This window comes from Amblyomma maculatum, chromosome 5, assembly GCF_055883805.1.
Source record: "Amblyomma maculatum isolate TAMU_Amacu chromosome 5, ASM5588380v1, whole genome shotgun sequence".
Lineage (NCBI taxonomy): Eukaryota > Metazoa > Arthropoda > Arachnida > Ixodida > Ixodidae > Amblyomma > Amblyomma maculatum.
In genome coordinates this window covers 31,756,125-31,776,156 of record NC_139348.1, presented here as the reverse complement: position 1 = coordinate 31,776,156, position 20,032 = coordinate 31,756,125, and the positions used below count along the sequence as shown (strand labels likewise).

At 46.7% G+C, this 20,032-nt stretch overlaps 1 pseudogene; it reads right to left on the bottom strand.

The window, feature by feature from the left end:
• Positions 1 to 846: 846 nt before the first annotated feature.
• On the bottom strand, positions 847 to 2,850 carry LOC146187962 (protein max pseudogene; annotated as a pseudogene).
• Positions 2,851 to 20,032: the final 17,182 nt, after the last annotated feature.

Here is a 20,032-nt window from a genome sequence, read left to right as displayed (position 1 = left end):
GCTAGGTTACAAGGCTTGAAAATCACATACCAATGCGTACTCCCGAGACGGTCGGGTTCGAGAGGCTGACGATCGGGGCTTCTGCAAGGCGAAATGTGCCGCGCACTCGGCACGACTGCTGTTGACCCGACGCAGGCCACGTCTTCGCCTTCGCAGTTGTCGTCGTCGCTCTCGTCCGAACCTTCCCGATCTCGCACCCGTAAAGGTGCATAGGCATAAGGCTCAAAACCCAAGCGCCGACTCCTTTGTAAAAGGCGACGCTGGAACTCGGGCAGGTAGGCCATTTTTTAGAAAACAGTATATTGCAGTAGAGCACGATTAGAACCCCTAGAAATGAGCCGAGCTTTGTCATCTGGGGCTCAACAGGCTCCGACAACAGGAGCTTCTCATTGATGTAGCGCTATAAAGATCCGTTGAGTTGAGGAGGACGCGCACTAGGAAACTGAAATTCTGTTTTTGTTGCTATTAAATCAACGCGGGTGATTAAACGAATTGAGATATATTATATGATGAAGGATAAGGATTTCATTTACACGGGCCGTGCAAAATTTCGGGAAAAAGTTTCAAGACCCCTTTAAGGTGTATTTTGTTCCACGTTCAATAAATACGCTGACCCTCTAAGGCAGTTATGAGTTACGGTAGTATATAATAAATAAAAAGAGGGAAGGGAGGGGCGTTAATGACAAACGGGTTCAGGATGACTATTCTTAACAGCACCAGACAAAACGCGCCTTATCAGCAACGTGCAAAGACCTAAAGAAATCATCCATATTGTCACGCAGTGGTAGCAGTGGTGGCAATGTGGTCGGCAGAAAATGAGCAGACTTGATATTCAAAGGAACCAACTGTTTAATGGGCTGACTTGCACCCGCAAAAGAACTGAACTACTCGGCGGCGGCGATAGCAACAATCGTGATCAGTGGGCGTTCATCTCCGAATGCTGTCACAACGACAAACGCTCAAATTAAATGCGGCGAGTAAATATCTAGATAAAGCCGCAAACGGTGACTAGCACAACCTATAATATTCCAGAAATATACGCCAGTGGCCGGAATCTTCAACACGCATCTCGGCGAATCTTGTGTGACAAATAATGTGATAAAGCTGCGTCTCGCAACAACGTGTATGAACAAATAGAGAATAAGGAATTGACACGCGCTCCAGAATCACAGTGATTAGACCGCATGCCGGCGGCTGCCGAAAAAAGAAGAAATAAGGATTTGAATGGTTTGCGGCATTACTCCCCCTTTAAGAAGGCATCGGCTCAATTCTCCCAAAATAAACACAGAAAGGTTGCCCACGTGTCAAAAGACTACAAAACTAAAAGGGTGAGCCAGAATGACAGACACCTTACTCCCTGAATAGTTCGCAAGCATCTCAACAGCAGCACGACACATCAAAGCTGCAACCACAAGAAGCGAGAGGAGCAAAGGTAAGTAGCCAAAATCAAATACACAGAGATAAAGACAGCACGCGCACAAACTTGTGCCACCGCCCGTTTAACCTACCTTTCTATTTCTCAGAATTTGGCTCACTCTGCACCTCTCGCTTATGGAAAAACGACATGTCCATCTGCGTGCTCTGCCTCATCTGCACCAGGGATCGTGACAGCTATTCAGGGGACGTTTCTGGTGAACCGCTTAGCCCAGAATATCCGTACCGGAGGATGAGAGATCAATTTACAGGCCCTCTCCCATTCACTTCACAGTGTAACAAAAAAGACCAGGAAATTCCGCACACCATCTTCGAGCTGACCACAGACAGACATTTCTAGTACGCTAGGGCACGAGTTAGGCTGAGCCCACTGTCATTTGAGCAGCAGCGGAAGGTAGGCGCCAGGTCACCAAAATATCGTACCTGTCTGCTCATAAAGGTGCACGTATGAAAAATCATACAGCATTTACATGATAGGGACCAAGGGAGCCAGGAAAAAAAGGTGGAAAGATATAAATAACATCTAAAAACATTGACAAAACTCCTCCAAAGGCGTCCACACACATACAGAATGCCAACTCGGCACCCAGTCTTCGAGAAGGCGAGGAACAAGACAGTTGAAAATAAAAAAGGACAAAAGGATGCGGGCAAGCGGGAGGGTCTTCGGCTCCACATCATCGCAGTTGCATCCAGGCCAGAGTTTGTTGCTCGACGCTTGCCGAGTGCAAAAGAGCCAACTCCGAAGGAACAGTACTGGATTCCTCTAGAGGTCCATGGGTGTACAGCCGGGACTGCACTTCATTTTCCAGGTAGCCCCTGGAAGAGTTGTCGGTATCTTCGGAGCCCTTGGAGCCAGAACCCCCGTGAGAAGCAGGTACGGAGTCGACCTTGATGTTCATGGCGTCGAGCACCGAACCGGTCGAGTGGCCACCATCAATGGTCATTCTGGGTTTCTCCAGCGCAAGAATTTGTTCCTCGAGAAGCTTGTTCTGCTGCCTCAGGTCCTCAATATCCTGCTGATGTGCAGCGTTCCTAAGCCCCGTTGACTGGATGTAGTCGGTAGCCTTCTTCAGGATCTGAAGCCGCGATGACTCCTCGCCATGTAGAGTCGGCACGGCGTCACGTAGACTGGTGAAGCCTAACTTCAAGTCGTCCCTTCGCTTCTTCTCCAGAGCATTGCGGTGAGCCTTCTTGTCAGCGAAGCTTTCCACTTCCACGTCGAGTTCTTGATCGCTCATTCTTGTAGCTGACGAGAGCCAGGCAGCGGGAAGACAGCTACCGCGGTCGCAGAGTGTTGGCTCCTTTTTTACAACGCACCACCTTTACAACTGAATACTGTCACATCGATAAACGTCCAATTTAAAGGCGGCGAAGAAACGCTAGATAAAGCCACAAACGGTGACAATCTAGATCATATCAGAAACATACGCAAGTAGACAGAATATTCGAGACACACCTCGGCGCATCTTGCGCAAAAAATTAACTGAGAATGCAGCGTATCGCGACAACGAGCATGAATAATGTAATGAATTTATTCGCGCTCCAGAATAAAGGTGATAAGGCCGCATGCAGGCGGCTGAAAAAAGAGCAAGTGAAGAGTTGATTTGTTGGCGTTAATATACTTAAAACGTTTAATCTATTGCATAAAATATAGTGGTTGTTTTCTGTCTCCGCCGATTGTCCCCTAGTGAAACAAAGACCTTGCTATCGCTTAGAAGAGGTACCTTGTTACGCATGTCATAATGCTTTGCTTATCTTGATATTTTTTGTCTATGATAATACTTTCTGGGCCTCATTCTGAAAAGCTAAAAGGTGCGCACTGTTGAATACCGCTTTTCGGCGTCTTTGCCGTGTACATCACATCACGTGCGGTCGCATCGTTGCTTCTCGGTAGAAAAAGACGGTTCATTCTGTCTTCAACTGGCTCACGGTCGTCTGGTTCCACTTTACTGAGCGCATAACTTATAGGCTAGCTTCCATCTTGTGTAAAGTCAGCCTTTGTCTGATTAGATTAGTAGTAGTGTGCATGTTCGGTTTATCATTTTGTTTCGTGGCAATTTCTTAACAGATTTGTAATGATGTTCTCGGTTGACTGACATGCGTTAGGAATCCGAAAACTGGTACTTATGCGGAAGCCGGTCCTACTGTAATACTGTCACTGAGACAGCGAATTGCGGATATGATTTGCGGAAGAGCGCAAATATTGTAAAGCTCATCAAACCACATTATTCTGCGCTCTTGTAAGGCTCAGTTTTGCTTGCTTCGGGAGCATTCTGCGCCAGAAAAGAACTGAAATAAATATGGCTTCTGTCAAGTTATCCTTGTATTATGGCTTCTTGCAGCAGTTTGCAAGTGCGCTTTTTTTTTTCTCTGTATGCATCAATGCCCGCGCCTAACATCAGGGCTGGCCAGACCGCGCATATGTGGAACTCTATAAGCGACAAATCTGCCTGCCTATTAAGGATACATCCCTTGGGGAGAACAACTGCCATGCGCCTACAAATGGAAAATTGTAGTGATAATGGTTTGCCACGCAGTGTACTGGGAGCTAATTAACTGGCGAATGGTTTAAAGACAACCGGCATAAGGAACTATTTATCAGGAGCTACAGTAACGCGTCCCCTTTCAGGATATTTTATTTCAATAGCAATACTGCGCCATGTTTCGAGCCGTCGCGTGGTCGCCGCGGCGGCCACGCTTGACCTTGAACAGCCGAGGAGGAGGAGGAGAAGGAGCAGAAGAATAAGAAGAAAAGAAAATGAAGACCGGTAACGTACGCTCTGGCATCATATTCTTAAAGATGAGATGAAGTATGCTCAATAATGTAGCATCTTACACTGATAGGGCGTGATAGGGGCAGGCAAAAGAAGCTTCCGCCTTTGCTATCGCAATACAACTAGGGTTCACTAGAGTTAAATCACAACTAATTTTTATTATCTCCACCCTGCTAGAACATCAGAGAAAATTGGTTTTATTATTAATGACGAGCTATGTAAAACTTGAATCGCATCCAGTCAAAATGGGAGAGTACCCTCATTTCTGAAAATATGTTCCGCCGGCGTCGGCGGCGTCAATCATTTGAAGCCTGGCTGCTCCGAGGATTACGCACAAGACTCAGCGGGCGAATAACGCGAGGGTGTTATCACACTGATGATGAAAAAAAATCCAGCGACGTCGGGAGCGACCGTTAGCAACCTCGCAGACTCAAGAAATCATGAGCAGTTTTTAAGGCCGGACATTGATTGGCCGGTGGATTCTGCGATATCATGAGGTGGTCAGCAACTGCTTCCATTGTAAGGATTACATAGCAATCCAGCAAACCGTGACCACCTTTCCACCCTCCGTTTGAAGCTTCGCCGTGTAGAAAAATTCCTCTGGCAGGTGGTACATGGCAAGTGAAATACTGGCCGCGCACTACTTCCTCACGGGGGTGATTTGCTCAAAGCAACCAATGATATCGTGTACAGGTAAGAACAAGCCCATCACTGAGACAGTCATGAGAAGGCATAATAAAGCATCTTGTATGCACTTTCATTCTGAATCTTCTTAGGACAAAGTTTGAAGTATGCCACTAGTAAGTACTGGCAAGACTAAGTCCGCTCATGCTGACGCCGAAAGAATGGACTTTTATCTTTTTTCTTTTATTGTGAAATATTGCTCGCTTTTTTTCAGCATTGGACCTTGCGTCAACGGATCCTGGTTAAAGCTAGTGCAAACCCGATACAGTGGGATTATTGTTCAACATTACAAGTCTTCTCGGTAATCATATAATTATCATTTTTCAAGGCCAAAGGCAGATTTACTCACGAGTGGTTTGCATTAGCGTCATTTTATGGTTTTCTCTTCTGCGCTAGCAGCAACTCTGAAGAACAATTGTTGGACGGACGGACAAAAGTGAATATTGCTTTTAGGTCACAAATTGACGTTTACTATTAGTTATTGACGCGATGTTCGTAAAAGGTGGCTATATAGTGGCACTGATCGCAAAACCTTCCAAGTTAATTACAAGAGTCAACTCTTTTGCCGCGCCCAATTATAAGTGCCTTGTGGCATAACCTAAAAAATAAATCAATAAACCTTGTCTTCCACGGGGAAATCGGACTTCTTCCTTACCCAACCCAGTGCTGTACCACTGAGCCACGTCCCGGATTATGAAGCGCTCTTCATAATTCTCCTTGTCTACAGTGGGAATGATCGCGGGATTCCGCGTAACAGATGCTGCGCCTTTCCTGTCCTGTAGACGAATTACAGGACGCCGGTGAACTTAATGCGTTCAATGAACTGCTTGCTGGCTGTGTTCGGCAAGGGGCCCGCGATGTACCGTCACAAGACGCTTTCCCATAGCAGCCGCTTGAGAGTCCCTGAAGTCTGAATCTTCCAAGAGCGCACTGCCGCGGGTGCTTTACGCTTGATGTCCCAGTTATATGGCTTTTTCGGGGCAGAGAGTAGGAATCACACACGAAAAAAGGCCAGCAACAGATTTAATCAGAGCTGCAACCCCCGCTAATCCGACGGTTTTGAGGCTGCGTCTAGACGCCACTGCGTTGATCCGATGCTTGAGGTGGGAGATGATGGCCTCAGCTGCAGGCAGCTCTGGTGGGGACGGTTTACACGGCGAGCTCAATAATTAGAGTATCTCTTAGATGTCTCTTAAGAGGAGAATAGCGAAAGCCTACCTTCCTATTCTATAATTTTACTCCCATCGTTAGCCTCTTGTCGGCATTCGCTGCAGTGCTACATATAATTATAATTGGTTTACAGGAAAGGTAAGGCGCAGTATCTATCACACTTTCTCCGGCAAATGTGAGTTTGGGGAAGGGTGGCTGATCCTAGCCCTGAATGGGCTGGGGCAGGTAGGTCACCGCCGCCTGCGGCGGGGGCTAGCCTTCCACTGAATTTTTATCTGTTGTAGGCCGTCATTGCACCCGCCACAGCTTCGGTGGGGGTGGACGACGGCTGTTGTTGCGGCGCGCGTCTTGCTCTCCCTCTTCTTTTATTCTTTCTTGTCTACTTTCTCTTCTGTCCACACGAGTCAGCGGAGGTGGCTCAGCTACAGAGCCAGTAGCAGGCCCGGGCATTTTCTTTTCTTCCTACAGCAACAACAAGAAGTGTGCCGGAGTACCCGGGTTCGAACCCGACCTCGGCGGCTGCGTTTCGATGGAGGCGAAACGAAGAGGCGTCGTGTGCTGTGCGATGTCAGCGCACGTTAAAGATCTCCAGGTGGTCGAAATTACTCCGTAGCCCTCCACTACGGCTCCTCTTTCTCTCTTTCCACTTTCTCTCCCATCTTCCTCCCTTCCCTTACGGCGCGGTCGGGGTGTCCACAGAAAAACAAGTGAGACAGTTACCGCGTCTTTCCCTTCCTATAAATAAATCAGATAAGAAGTGTGAGTTTGGATATTACACCATCGCTCCTGTCGCGTGGCATTCCTTGGCGCACGTTCAAATGTGGCACTGCAGACGGCAGGGACGCATCCCGCCTGGGCCAATCAGAACGCCTCAAGAGCGGGACACACTGTACACGATAGCATAATCCATTAAAGGTTTTCGCCTTAATATGCGCGCCGCCAGGACTAGCTTCGTATCTTAGGCAGTCTTCCCTCGGGTTAAGAGGCTACGTTGACCGGCTCTAGAGCGTCTCTCGTTCCTCTCTGCCCCACCGTCCTTTTGTTGTTTTTCTTGTCACCTCGGGTCCTTTGTTCCTGCTCCCGGAACCCTCTCCATCCCCGCAACAGCGCACGTCTAGCCGTCATTAACGCGTCGTCCCCGCATTTAAGCGCGTCATTCAGCAACTTTCTCGTATCCAGCTTTCGGACAAAAGGCGACACGAGCAGGCAAAATTGTGGAGAGATTGGTTTTATGCATACCCTGCGTTATACCCACCGTACTGTAACTTAGAGGGCCAACTTACACAACATACTGTCATGCCCACGAGACCCCCTACGTGGGATCTGCAGCTCTCTACTTGTGAGCAGTGGTAGGCCGCTATGCTCAGCTCGGACCCGGTAACCCAACTGCGGGCCATCGAGCGGGCAGCCCAGGTCGACAGAGCTCAAGGGCTCCTGGGCATCTAGCGCGGAAGCTCCTGCCTACCTGACTTCCTCAAATAATAAATGTTTATGAGCTCCTCCTCCCGGAACCACGCGCAACCCCTATTCCAAGTTCCCGCACAGGCAATTTAGCCATCACAACGCTACGTATATCCAGGCATAGCAGAGCTAAGCCACTGCCAATTTTTACTGCCTCACCATTAGAAAAAGGTAGTAAAAAGGTAACAACGGCTTTCGTTACTACCTTTTTAACTGTTACTACATTTGTGCTCCCTTCTTACGACCTTGTTTCTACCTAAAAAAAAAATGATGTAGTAAATGGTAGTAACTCCTGCTGTTACTATGTTGTTTGACTCCAACTACCTTAATGCGACATCATTAACACTTCACTGGGAGTTGGAGTAGCAAATCTCCCTTTACTGTTACTACCATGATTGGAAGATATCTGATAGTATACACGATAGGAATATTCAAGTATACGCTAGCTGCAACACTCATGATGACGTTGGTACCCTAATTCGTTTATTTGTTTTATTTATTGATTTCTATACCCTCAATCGCATCGGCATTATAGAGGGGAGTGGAGTTATGTAATTAACAAAACCAAAAGTGGACTTTATAGAAAACAAAAGCAATACAATAACAATCTTCCAACAATTGAAGAAGAAGATCTAAAAAAAAATGGCAGTGCTGATCTCTTTCTTTGAGATACCAATGTGCATATGCTGCACCTACCGATTCCTTTGTTTTTCTTCATGACTCGATTTTTTCTTTTTTTTTTTTTGCGCTGAGCTGTCTAAGCACACATTTAAAAGACCCATTTAACGGCATATAATCAAGGCTGACATTATTCTGCTTAACCACTCCCTTCAAACAGAGTACATGACCAAAACAATGGCTTCACGACGGCGGAAGATGCATGCAGAAACCACTTCCCCAGCCAGCCAGCTTTGTGCTTAATTAGAGAACTGCGAGAAGAAAGAAAGAAAGAAAGAAAGAAAAGGAAGAAAGGAAAAAGGAAAGATCGACTAAACTGGCTTCTGAAACCAAAAATCTGTCTAGTAAGCGGCAGTAAAAGCCAGAGAAGCCAGTGATAGGTGAATGCCAACCGATCCGAAGTCATCAGTTGCGGATAGGTACGAAGGCACCGTGATACCTTTGTTGTCGGGCGGTGTGATTGTGAACGCTATTTCCTTACGTTATGCTTCTGTTTTTTGGGTCGTGGTTCTTTGAAAATCCCGCGGAATCGATGTCTGACATGTGCGCATCAATAGACGTTCTGAATTGCGCGAAGCAGTGGTAACTAGATTCCTTGTTGTACATCGCTTGCACCGCGCCGTGGCAACGCCGGAATCATCACCAAAGACGGAAACGAACTGGCGTGGTTGCTTGCAAATGTGAGTACGCTGCTTGAAATTATTCTTGTTTAATGTTGCTACTGAATGCGGTACGCGCTGGTTCTACTGTTGCCTGTGGTCTGAAAAATTCTTCGTAATACAAGCTACGAACTCGACGTGATGGCTTCACTAAGCTTCCTGTTTAATTGTGAGGGCGAGTCAATCATCAACAAAGCAAAGCGCAAAAAACCGCAATAAACGAGGATGGGATTTTAAAGATCACACATGTTGGATGTATGAGCCAAGGGCCAACAAGCCTCACCTACCGTATAGTTCGTAGTATAGTTCTTAACCAGCATTCTAAGCTGGTTAAGAGGAATATCGGGCTGTCCTTCTTGTCGAATGCTATCAGTAAGTCATGCCAACACACCGTTAACGAGAGCCTTTGCTCACAGGTCTCTCGATTGGAGGCGGCAGGTTACCCTAGTCACGTGATAGTTTATGTTGCAAAGGCCCTGAATCGCAAACGGAAATCGGAGGCGAGCCTGAGTTATGAGCAGACAGCAGAAAATAGAAGAGAAAGACGTCATAAAGAGAAGATAGCTGTCATCCCGTAGCAGCATGGTTTCCCTCAAATCTGAATAAAGTCGGGCAACGATCGGAAGTAAAAGTTTTGTTTTCCGCGTCAAAGAAGCGGGGTGGCGCAGTGGTTACGGCGCTCGACTACTGTTCTCAAGGACGCGGGATCGAATCCCGGCCTCGGCGGACGCTTTTCGATGGAGGCGAAAAACAAAGCTGTGCGATGTCAGTACACGTTAAAGAATCTCAGGTGGTCGAAATCTCCGGAGTCCTCCAATACGGCGTCTCTCATAGCCTGAGTCGCTTTGGGACGTTAAACCCCAGAAACCAACCAACCAATCAAAGAGGCTTATGAGCCTTTGTAGGTTAAGTTGTCCCACACGTACATCAAAACCAGTGTGCAATATCAAATACAGGGATACCTTGGCACCTTGCCAGAAGGATGTTGTTTACAAAATCCCGCTTTCGTGTGGTAGACACTACATCGGCCAAACTGGAAGATGTCTGAACGTCCGGCTGCAAGAACACTCTAAAATGATCGGCAACATTGCCATGGACGGCCAGTTAGCTGCGCATAGTAAAAGGTGTGGCAGTGAGGCACCTTGCTATCCTTTGTTCGGCCAAAAAATCGCTTTGTATCGCCACCGCACCAGCCTGACTAGGCAGATAGTGGAAGCATCGCAGATAGCACGGTCAGGGAAGGAAATGCGTTAGCAAACCGGCCGTGGCTCTATCAAAAACACAGCTTGGTTTATTGGCTAAGGTGGCACGTGACATGTATTTCCGTCTTTTCCTTGTGATACTTCGCTGTAAATATATATATATATATATATATATATATATATATATATATATATATATATGCTCCGGAAAACCAACACGCCCAAACATTTTCCCTTCCGAGTCAATCACTCTTCGGAAGCCATCGCGTTTCATATGAAAGTTCATCTCTACCACGAAAACATTTTGCGCTATAAGTATAATGTTATGGTGTATATTTCATGGTATCAAAGTGGCGGGTGTCTATTAGATGGGGTCAGTGCCACGAACGTGTTGTGACCTTTGTGATCCTTTTCGAGGCATGTGTTTGAATGGATAAGCTTTTACTTTGTAATTTAATCATCTTTTATTACAACCAGTGACCACCTAAATCTTTTATTTGCGGTATTGTTTAAAACTCTCCTTTTTTTCGAACAGTTGGGTACATTAATGCGATGACTAGAACCAGCGCGCCTACTGCTGGTTGTTGCGGTGGCGCATGTTTCACAGTGGTCGCTGCCTTTATTTTTGGTGCTTGTGTGCTCCAAAAAATATTCCTACCTCGATAAAAGATGGTAGGCTGACGCCAAGCTACAAACTAGTGTAGTACTTAGGTGTTTGGCAGTCGAAAGAATCATTTGAGTGACCGCACGTAGCCAAAGGTGCATCACAAAAGTGATTGCTATTATTACCAAATAGCTTTTTATATTTCTGATGAATTCCACATCTCTTAGTGTTGTTCACAGTACAGGCGGAAATGTGCTTTTAGTGGGTAGTAGCATTCATTGATGCTTTATGTCGTGGCTTTTGGTGGAAGCATTAAAATGATACAATAGTAAAGTTTCCAATCACAAATGAAAAGTTCATTTTACTTCCTTAATGTCATGTCCGCTGTGCTTCGAGCTAAAGTGATATTAGAGGTCTTTATTTGTGCAGGGTTGTTTGGTTGCCTTAATATTGTACACACATAGCTCAATACACCAGCAGTGAAATTAACTTTGTGCTATTGCATGCATTTCGAAAGAAGTAGGACCGACATGGTGGCATAAGAAGCTTTTCTGTGCATGCACGTTTTTTATAACCTTGAAATCCCCTTGGATTGAAATATGCATGCCCTGATGAATATATTTTATGTGCTCGGAGCAAAAAGGAGAATACAGAATCTCAGGCATATTTCTGATGCTGCGAGAAAGCCACCACTTAGACAAAAAATTCAGATGTGTCAAGTTTCAAAGAAGGTTATTTTATATATATATATGTATTGTTAAGCGGGGATCCAGGCACTGGTAGCGAGCAGGACCGGAGCAGGAGTGGCCTAGCTTGCAGTCAGCTAGTCCGCAAAATCACTTTCTCTTCCTCCTTCTCGGTGATCTGCCTAATTAATGGGAACCTCTTCTTTACAATCTTGCCCCCGCAGAAAAGAGGAGCCATCCTGGTGACTCAAGGAGACGAAATGAATGCGGGATCATAGTAAGGCTTCAAACGGTCGACGTGAACAATCTCACGCCCACGGCGGCGAAGGTCGGTGGATGCGGCGAGCGGTTCAATTAGGTAATTCACTGGAGAAGTCTGTTGGAGCACTAGGTAGGGTCCGTGGTACTTGGAAATAAACTTGCTGCTCAGACCGGGTGGTGTCGATGGGACCCAGAGCCATACGTGAGCACCGGGAGAGAATTGATGCACAGGGTGGCTGCTGTCGCTGTGCGCTTTCTTCTGGGCTTGCTCGTCCGAAGTAAGCGAGCGAGCCAGCTTGCGACATTCTTCAGCGTGCCTGGCAGCTGCTGAAAGTGATGTGTGCTCTGACATATCAGGACGGTAGGGGAGGATGGTGTCGAGTGGAGACGAAGGTTCACGCCCGTACAGCAGAAAAAATGGTGAGAATCCGGTAGTTGCTTGAACGGCAGTGTTATAGGCATAGGTTACAAATGGGAGAATCTTGTCCCAATCGGAGTGGTCGGAGGCGATGTACTTGGACATCATGTCACCTTGTGTGCGATTGAAGCACTCTGTCAGTCCGTTGGTTTGAGGGTGGTACGCGCTGGATGTCCGGTGGATGGTTTGGCATTCGCGTAGGAGCTCTTCGACAACCTCGGATAGGAAAGGTTTGCCTCGATCACTTAGAGGTTCTCGGGGGGCACCGTGCCGCAGAATGAAATGATGAAGAAGAAAGGACGCGATAGTGGGTCGCGTGGCATCCTGAAGTGCTGTTGTCTCCGCATAGCGAGTAAGGTGATCGACGGCCACGATTACCCAACGATTTCCTGCAGGTGTGTACGGTAGAGGTCCATACAAATCGATGCCAACACGATCGAATGGTCGATATGGGCACGGAAGGTGCTGTAGTGGAGCCGGCTGATGGAGAGGAGGCGGCTTGCGACGTTGGCAATCGATGCACGAACGCACATACTTACTGACGAAGGTATACATACCGCGCCAGTAAAAGCGCTGTCGCAACCGTTCATAAGTCTTAAATACACCCACATGGCCGCACTGCGGATCGTTGTGGTGAGATGCGCAGATATCACTTCGGAGGTGGCGAGGTACGACGAGCAGCCACTTACGGCCATCTGGCATATAGTTGCGTCGATAGAGAAGATGGTCACGAAGGGCGAAATGCTGCGCTTGACGACGAAGGGCGCGAGGAGCCGGTGAAAGTGACGAGTTCGTAAGAAGATCGATTAGTGATGTAAGCCACGGATCCTTGTGCTGTTCTGATGGCATGTCGTTGATGGACAAAGAAGACAAGGCGGAGCTGGAGGCAGGGGACAACGGAGCGTCAGGCGACACTGGGGAGCGGAATAAAGCGTCTGCGTCGGAGTGCTTACGCCCTGTACGATAGATGACTCGAATATCATACTCTTGTAGTCTAAGCGACCAGCGGGCGAGACGGCCGGTGGGGTCTTTTAGTGAAGACAACCAACATAAAGCGTGGTGGTCCGTAACAACATCAAATGGGCGCCCATACAAGTATGGCCGAAATTTCTGAAGCGCCCAAACAATTGCCAAGCATTCCTTTTCTGTCACCGAGTAATTGGTCTCGGCCTTGGTCAGCGTTCGACTTGCGTACGCCAAAACGTATTCATCAACACCGGGTTTTCGTTGGGCAAGAACAGCGCCGAGGCCGGCGTCGCTGGCATCGGTGTGCACTTCGGTAGGAGCAGCCGGATAGAAATGGCGCAATACGGGGGGTGAGTTAAGTATCTTGCGCAATTTCGTAAAAGCAGCATCGCAAGCCGGCGACCAGGCAGAAAGATCTTTGTGAGCGCTGAGAAGTCGCGTCAGAGGGGCAATGATGGTCGCAAAGTTCGAACGAAACGCCTAAAATAGGAGCATAAGCCTATAAAGCTGCGTAATTGCTTGATAGATGTTGGCTTTGGGAACTCAGCGACAGCTCGAAGTTTAGATGGATCAGGGAGGATGCCATCTTTGGACACTAAATGCCCTAAAATAGTGAGTTGGCGAGCGGCGAAATGGCACTTTTTCAGATTGAGCTGTAGACCGGCGTTGCTAAGGCATTGCAAGACGGTTTCAAGGCGAATTAGGTGGGTCGCGAAGTCGGATGAAAATACAACAGTATCATCCAAGTAGAAGAGACATGTGTGCCACTTCAAACCGCGGAGAATATTGTCCATCATGCGTTCAAATGTGGCGGGCGCATTACACAGGCCAAATGGCATCACGTTGAACTCATAGAGCCCGTCGGGGGTGACAAAAGCTGTCTTGGGGCGATCGTCCTCAGCCATCGGAACTTTCCAGTAGCCAGAACGTAAATGGATTGAAGAGAAAAATTCCGCTCCATGCAAAGTGTCCAGCGCGTCGTCTATGCGTGGTAGCGGATAGACGTCCTTTCGTGTGATTGCATTAAGGCGTCGGTAGTCCACACAGAACCGAATAGACCCGTCTTTCTTCTTGACTAAAACGACCGGGGACGCCCAAGGGCTACTGGAAGGCTGAATTACACCCCTACTGAGCATCTCGTCGACTTGCTCATCAATAATGCGGCGCTCTGAGGCTGATACACGATAAGGGCGTTGGCGTAATGGGGCGTGCGTACCAGTATAGATGTGGTGAGAAACAGTTGACGTACGACCCAAGGATAGCTGCTGGATGTCAAAGGAAGCTTGGAATCGGTTCAGTAAGTCGAGGAGCTTGGCGCGTTGATCTAGAGAGAACCACTGTCGATGGCTTTGTCGAAGGTAGCCAGAGGCGGTGAAGGAGACGAGGAACGAGGTGGGCTAAAGGCACTGACGTTGTGGGATATTGTGTCGGCACAGGTGGAGAAATCCGGTGGGACGGTCACAAAATTTTCTGATCGAACAGGCTCAGCATGCCCAACGCACTCGCCCCGTTGCAACGTGAGTGGATAGAACGAATCGTTAGTAATGGCTAGTTCGGTGCGTCCGCTTCGTACGCTAAGGACGGCGCAGGGCAGGGGAAGACAGCGTCGCGAGACGAAGAGGGAAGATGGGGTGAAGAGCACTGTACAGTCTTGAAGAGAGGGACAGTTTATAGGCACAATCGCAGCAGATGAAGGCGGGATATCAGTAGCATCCGCAACGTGGCATTTGGCTTCCCCAAGAACGTTAGCGGCAGTCGGTGCGGTGCACAGCGGAAAAAACTCTACTTCGGCACGAGCGCAATGAATTACGGCGAGATTGCGACACAAGGAGTCCCATCCTAAAATAATGCCATGAGAGCAGTCACGGAGAACGATAAAACTGATGACGTAGAAAACGTTCTGAATGATGACTCGAGCCGTGCAGGCACCGATCGGTTCGATGTGCTGAGCAGTGGCGGTGTGCAATGAAACCCCAGAATATGGCAGAACAACTTTTCGTAACAAGTGGCACAGTCTAACGTCAATAACCGACACATCAGCACCAGTATCTACAAGCGCAAGAGTACAAACATTTTCAATGGTAACTTATATTAAATTGTTCGGTGGCGAAGCAGGACTTTCACTGTTCGACGAAAGCGCAGTTCTTGCCTGCGGAACTGCGTCTAGTGGTTTTCCGGCATTGGTGCGGTAGAACGGCGGCGCATCGGCGACGGAGAGCGACGGCGCGGAGAGGTTGAGCGGTTGTCATAGGTTGAGCGGTTGTCATGCGAGAAGTGGTCAAAGTGAGAGGAGGGCTGAGGTGGCGCATGGGGTGGGGACGGCGGCTGTGCGTAGGCAGCCGGGCTCTGATCGAAAGCGTACGGTGTCGGACGACGGCGGCACAGGCGTGCAACATGGCCAGGGAGACCACATGCAAAGCAAATTGGCCGATTGTCAGATGTGCGCCAAGGGCGTAGAATAGGTGGCGCACGACGCTGAGTGAAAAATGCGCGCTGAGGCGGACCATACGATGGCAAAGGCGTAGGAGGGGGTAGTCTTGCGGCAACCTCAGCATAGGACAGTGGTGCAGGTCCGGACGTCGGAACAGCGTCGGCATGAATGAGCGGAGCTGTCAGTGGTGTGGAATGAGGAGTAGGTTGTCGATGGGGCGGAAGTGCGTCGGCAACTTGTTCCTGAATAACCTGGCGTATGGTCGGAGCCAGGTGTGAGCTGGAATGCGGAACGTTTGAAATTAGCGATAATTGACGTGCAACTTCTTCCCGTACGAAGTGTTTAATTTCTTGAATTAGTGTGGAGCTGACAGGGGCGTCAGACATAGCCGCGATCGTGGCTTCAGGTTGTCGAGGGACGATGCGTTGCCGACGAAATTCGTCGTAGCTTTGACACATCGTGACAACTTCCCTTACAGTACGGGGCTCTTTTGCCATCTGAATGTTGAATACGCTTTCGTGGATGCCCATCATGATGTGGCGAATCTTCTCGGCTTCAGTCATTGATGCGCTTACACGATGACACAAATCTAAAACGTCTTCGATGTAGCTGGTAAAGGTTTCTCCTGTCTGCTGCCTTCGCTCGCGCAAACGGTGTTCGGCGCGAAGCTTGCGGACCGCAGGTCGACCGAAGACATAAACAAATCGGGATTTGAACGAGGCCCAAGTTGGAATGTCAGCCTCGTGATTTGTGAACCATAACTTTGCTACTTGAGTCAGGTAGAAGATCACGTTGTTAAGTTTTAGGACGTCATCCCACTTATTGTGGGTGCTTACGCGTTCATACGAAGAAAGCCAGTCCTCGACGTCCTGATCGTCGGTACCGCTGAAGACCGGCGGGTCCCGCTGGCGAAGCACCCCGGAGCATGGAATAGAAGGGGCCGAGGTAGCGGGGCCGGTGGTGTTAGAGCTGGAGTCGGTCATTGAGGTAGGAATTCGGCGGCTGCGGAGCTCCAGAGCTAATAAATGGAAGAGAAATCCGGGGACCTCCACCAAGTGTTAAGCGGGGATCCAGGCACTGGTAGCGAGCAGGACCGGAGCAGGGGTGGCTTAACTTGCAGTCAGCTAGTCCGCAAAATCACTTTCTCTTCCTCGTTCTCGGTGATCTGCGCAATTAATGGGAAGCTGTTCTTTACAGTATATATATATATATATATATATATATATATATATATATATATATATATATATATATATATATATATATATATATATATATATATATATATATATATATACAACTATAAGGCACACCTACACCAGAAGTGCAAAATGGATAACCACTTATGTTGTCAAATATTTACGAATGTATTTTTTTCGTGTACAAAATGCCAGCACATTACATTGTCCGAAATTCGGCGCATTTGAGCATAGTAGTCTTATTTTATTTATTTATTTACCTTCAGGGCCCGAAGGCATTACAGAGGGGAGTGGGATACATAAAAGTATATGAAAGCACAGCAAAGTTACAGAAAAAATACAGTACAAGTACACAAAAAACATGCGCAAAAAGAAAAAGGAAAACAAAACTTCAAAATGCAGTGGGGATAAGTAAAAACTATGTCAGGAAGTAAAGGGCAAACAACATCGTAACAAGCATAGATACATTCAAAGAAAAACAATGGCTTTGCGATATGCGTCGTTATCTGTTATACATGCGATATCATGGGGAAGGTGATTCCAACTGACAAAAGTTCTAGGTATGAACGAGTCATGGAAACATTTTGTGTGACTAGATGGAACCCCATCTTTATGGCGGTGATCAATGCGCACTGATATGTAAGATGGTCTTGTTAGTAATCTTTCTTTCAGGTAGCTGTTGTGGTAAATTTTATGAAAAAGGGATAACGTTGCTACTGATCTGCGGTGAGATAGAAGTGGCAGGGACAAACTTGATTTCATTGCAGTTAAACTACTTGTTCTGTGATAGTTTGACAGTATGAAGCGACAGGTGCGGTTTTGCACAGCTTCCAAATTGGAAACGAGTGAATCAATGCCAGGGCTCCAGACAGATGCAGAATATTCTAATTTGGAGCGTACCAGAGTTTTTTAAAGCAATAATTTTAAAGAACTGGATGAACGAGAGAAATTTCTCCGAAGGTACCCTAGCATGCGGTTTGCGTCTTATTCAGTAAAGGGAAAAAAACATTCCTAATTTTTCTTGAAGTTAAGGAACAAGTTTCTAGGGAATGAGAACATGCTGCATTGTATTGTTTCGAGGAACGTTATCAAAGCTGAAACTTGTTTTTTCGAGAATTGGGAGAAGGGCCTAAACTGAAGGCATAAAATAAAAAAATAGACTCTCTGCTCCTCAGAATATTGCGCATGCACAACTCTGCAACCTTTACCATAAAGGGAATACTTACCTGATGACATTAATATAAGCTAATGCTGATCTGTCGCGTACGCAGGCTGTGGGGGTGCCACACTCCGTGGATGTGGATAGCCGCTCGTGACACCTCCCTTAGCTCTTTAGTTGTAAATGACAGTTTCCAGTATAATATTTTTCAGAGTGCATCTGGGATAACTTCCGCATCCTCAAATCGTTACCTTGTGTTTCTCTTGTTGACATAGTTGCTTTATTTATTTTCTTTTTGTTTGTTATGGGGGGTATTCACCAATGAGGCACACCTTGTGGATGTTTTTGTTGCCATTAGTTAAATTTATGTGTTTCTGCGTAGCCTTGCTACAGAAGGTATTTTCACACTATTTCTTAGTTTCGTGATAAGTTTTGTTCATCATAAGTACTACAGGCGAAGGAAATTAAGTTGAATTGGTTAAAAAATTTAAATAGAGGTTAATAAAATTGCGGACGTACGAAGTGTATGTGACAAGGTCATGTTGGAGTGATTTAAAAATTCTAGTTTGGAAATGACATCTTACACGACCTCTTCCTCGCTTTAGAATGCACTTAGTTATGATAAATGTAAAAAATTGCTATAGACTTGCCATAGCTGCAGTCTGAAGCTAGGAAATTTCTAAACAGTTTTGTACATGAATTCATATGGGCGTTACTTCAAGCTGCTACCTGCACCCACAAATGACCGTGCCGATACCTTTGGCTTATGTAACAAGCCATCAATTGTTCATAATTATTTATTCGCATATGCTCCCTCTTCGCAGTGCATGTCTCAGCCTTAAATAAGAGTAAACGTTTAACAACAGGAACTGTGTTTGCTAATTTTGCACCTTTGTTCAAACAGTTGTGACGATGCTTGAGAAGCTGCATGTTTCATCTTCGGTAACATTGTTGGAAATAGAATAAGGCAAAATGTTTCTCCTGAACTCTTTATCATTCTCCTCCAAGAGACTAGCTCCTGAAACTTTATGATAGTTTGAGTAATTTATTTGGCGATGGGGAAATTTTTTTTAGTCTTGAAAAAAACACTACTCTGTTCAAACATAATATAATATTGGGAAAATGTTTTATGTGCTTTCATTTTTTTTCATAACAGAAATATGGATACAATTTTTGAGCACCAGTTAATTTATCCACTCTCTAATTTAAGGTAGGTATACCTTACAGTCATAGAAAAAATATGATTCAAAAATGCTTCATCTCAGATTTATAGTGTTTTAAACGTTTCTAGAAATCAGCCTTCGAGGTTTGCCTCCCATCCACATTGTGAAGCGCTTTTGTCACATCCCAGTTCTAAAGCTTTGAAGGCAAGGTAAAACCTTAACGGCTTTTCATGATATTTTCTTCTTTAGGGAAACTGCTAAGGCTCTTCTATACGAGCGAGCGGTAAACCATGCAGGCGGGTTACTTCGGACAAACGCAATATATTGTATTGAAGCTGAAGTCTAGCACTGTTTTCATCATTGTTTGCCCGGAATCATCATGTTTGTTGGTACTGAATATTGTCACGTTGTGGTGACAATGGCTTTTATCAACAATAGAGGAGGTTTGCTCTTCACTCGACTGAACTCTTTATTGGGCTGATTTGCGCCCGCAAAAGAACCCAAGAACTCAACGATAACAACAATCGTGCTTGGCGGTCGTCGATTTACGAATGCCTGTCGGACCCGTCAACGCTCAATTTAAAGACTGAAAAAAACATCGAGAAAACACGCAAACAGTGGCTAGCAGAACCTGGAAAATTGCAGAAACACACGCGAGTGGCCTGAATCTTCGAGAAACATCTAAGCGCATCTTGCGCGACAAAGGAAATGATACAGCATCGTCTCGGGACAGCAGGCATGACTAAACAAAACACAGAATCGGTACGCAAGATAGATTCACAGTGATAAGGCCGCGTTACAGCGGCTGTCTGAAAGGATAAAAAAAATAATAGAATGAATCGCGGCATCGTTCCCCCCTCAAAAAGGCATGGCCTCGATGCTTACAAAACAAACACAAGTGAGCAAAATACGAGAAATACAAATAGCTAGGGCCATTACCGCGCGTAATAAGGCTTTAGGCGCGTAACATGGATGATTTCTGGGCGCGACCTGCGCCGCTGAGATGTGGTCGCGCCGTTGGGGATGACGTTATAATTAAGCGGTCCGATGCGCGGAAGGACTTTGTGTTTGCCGAAGTACCAC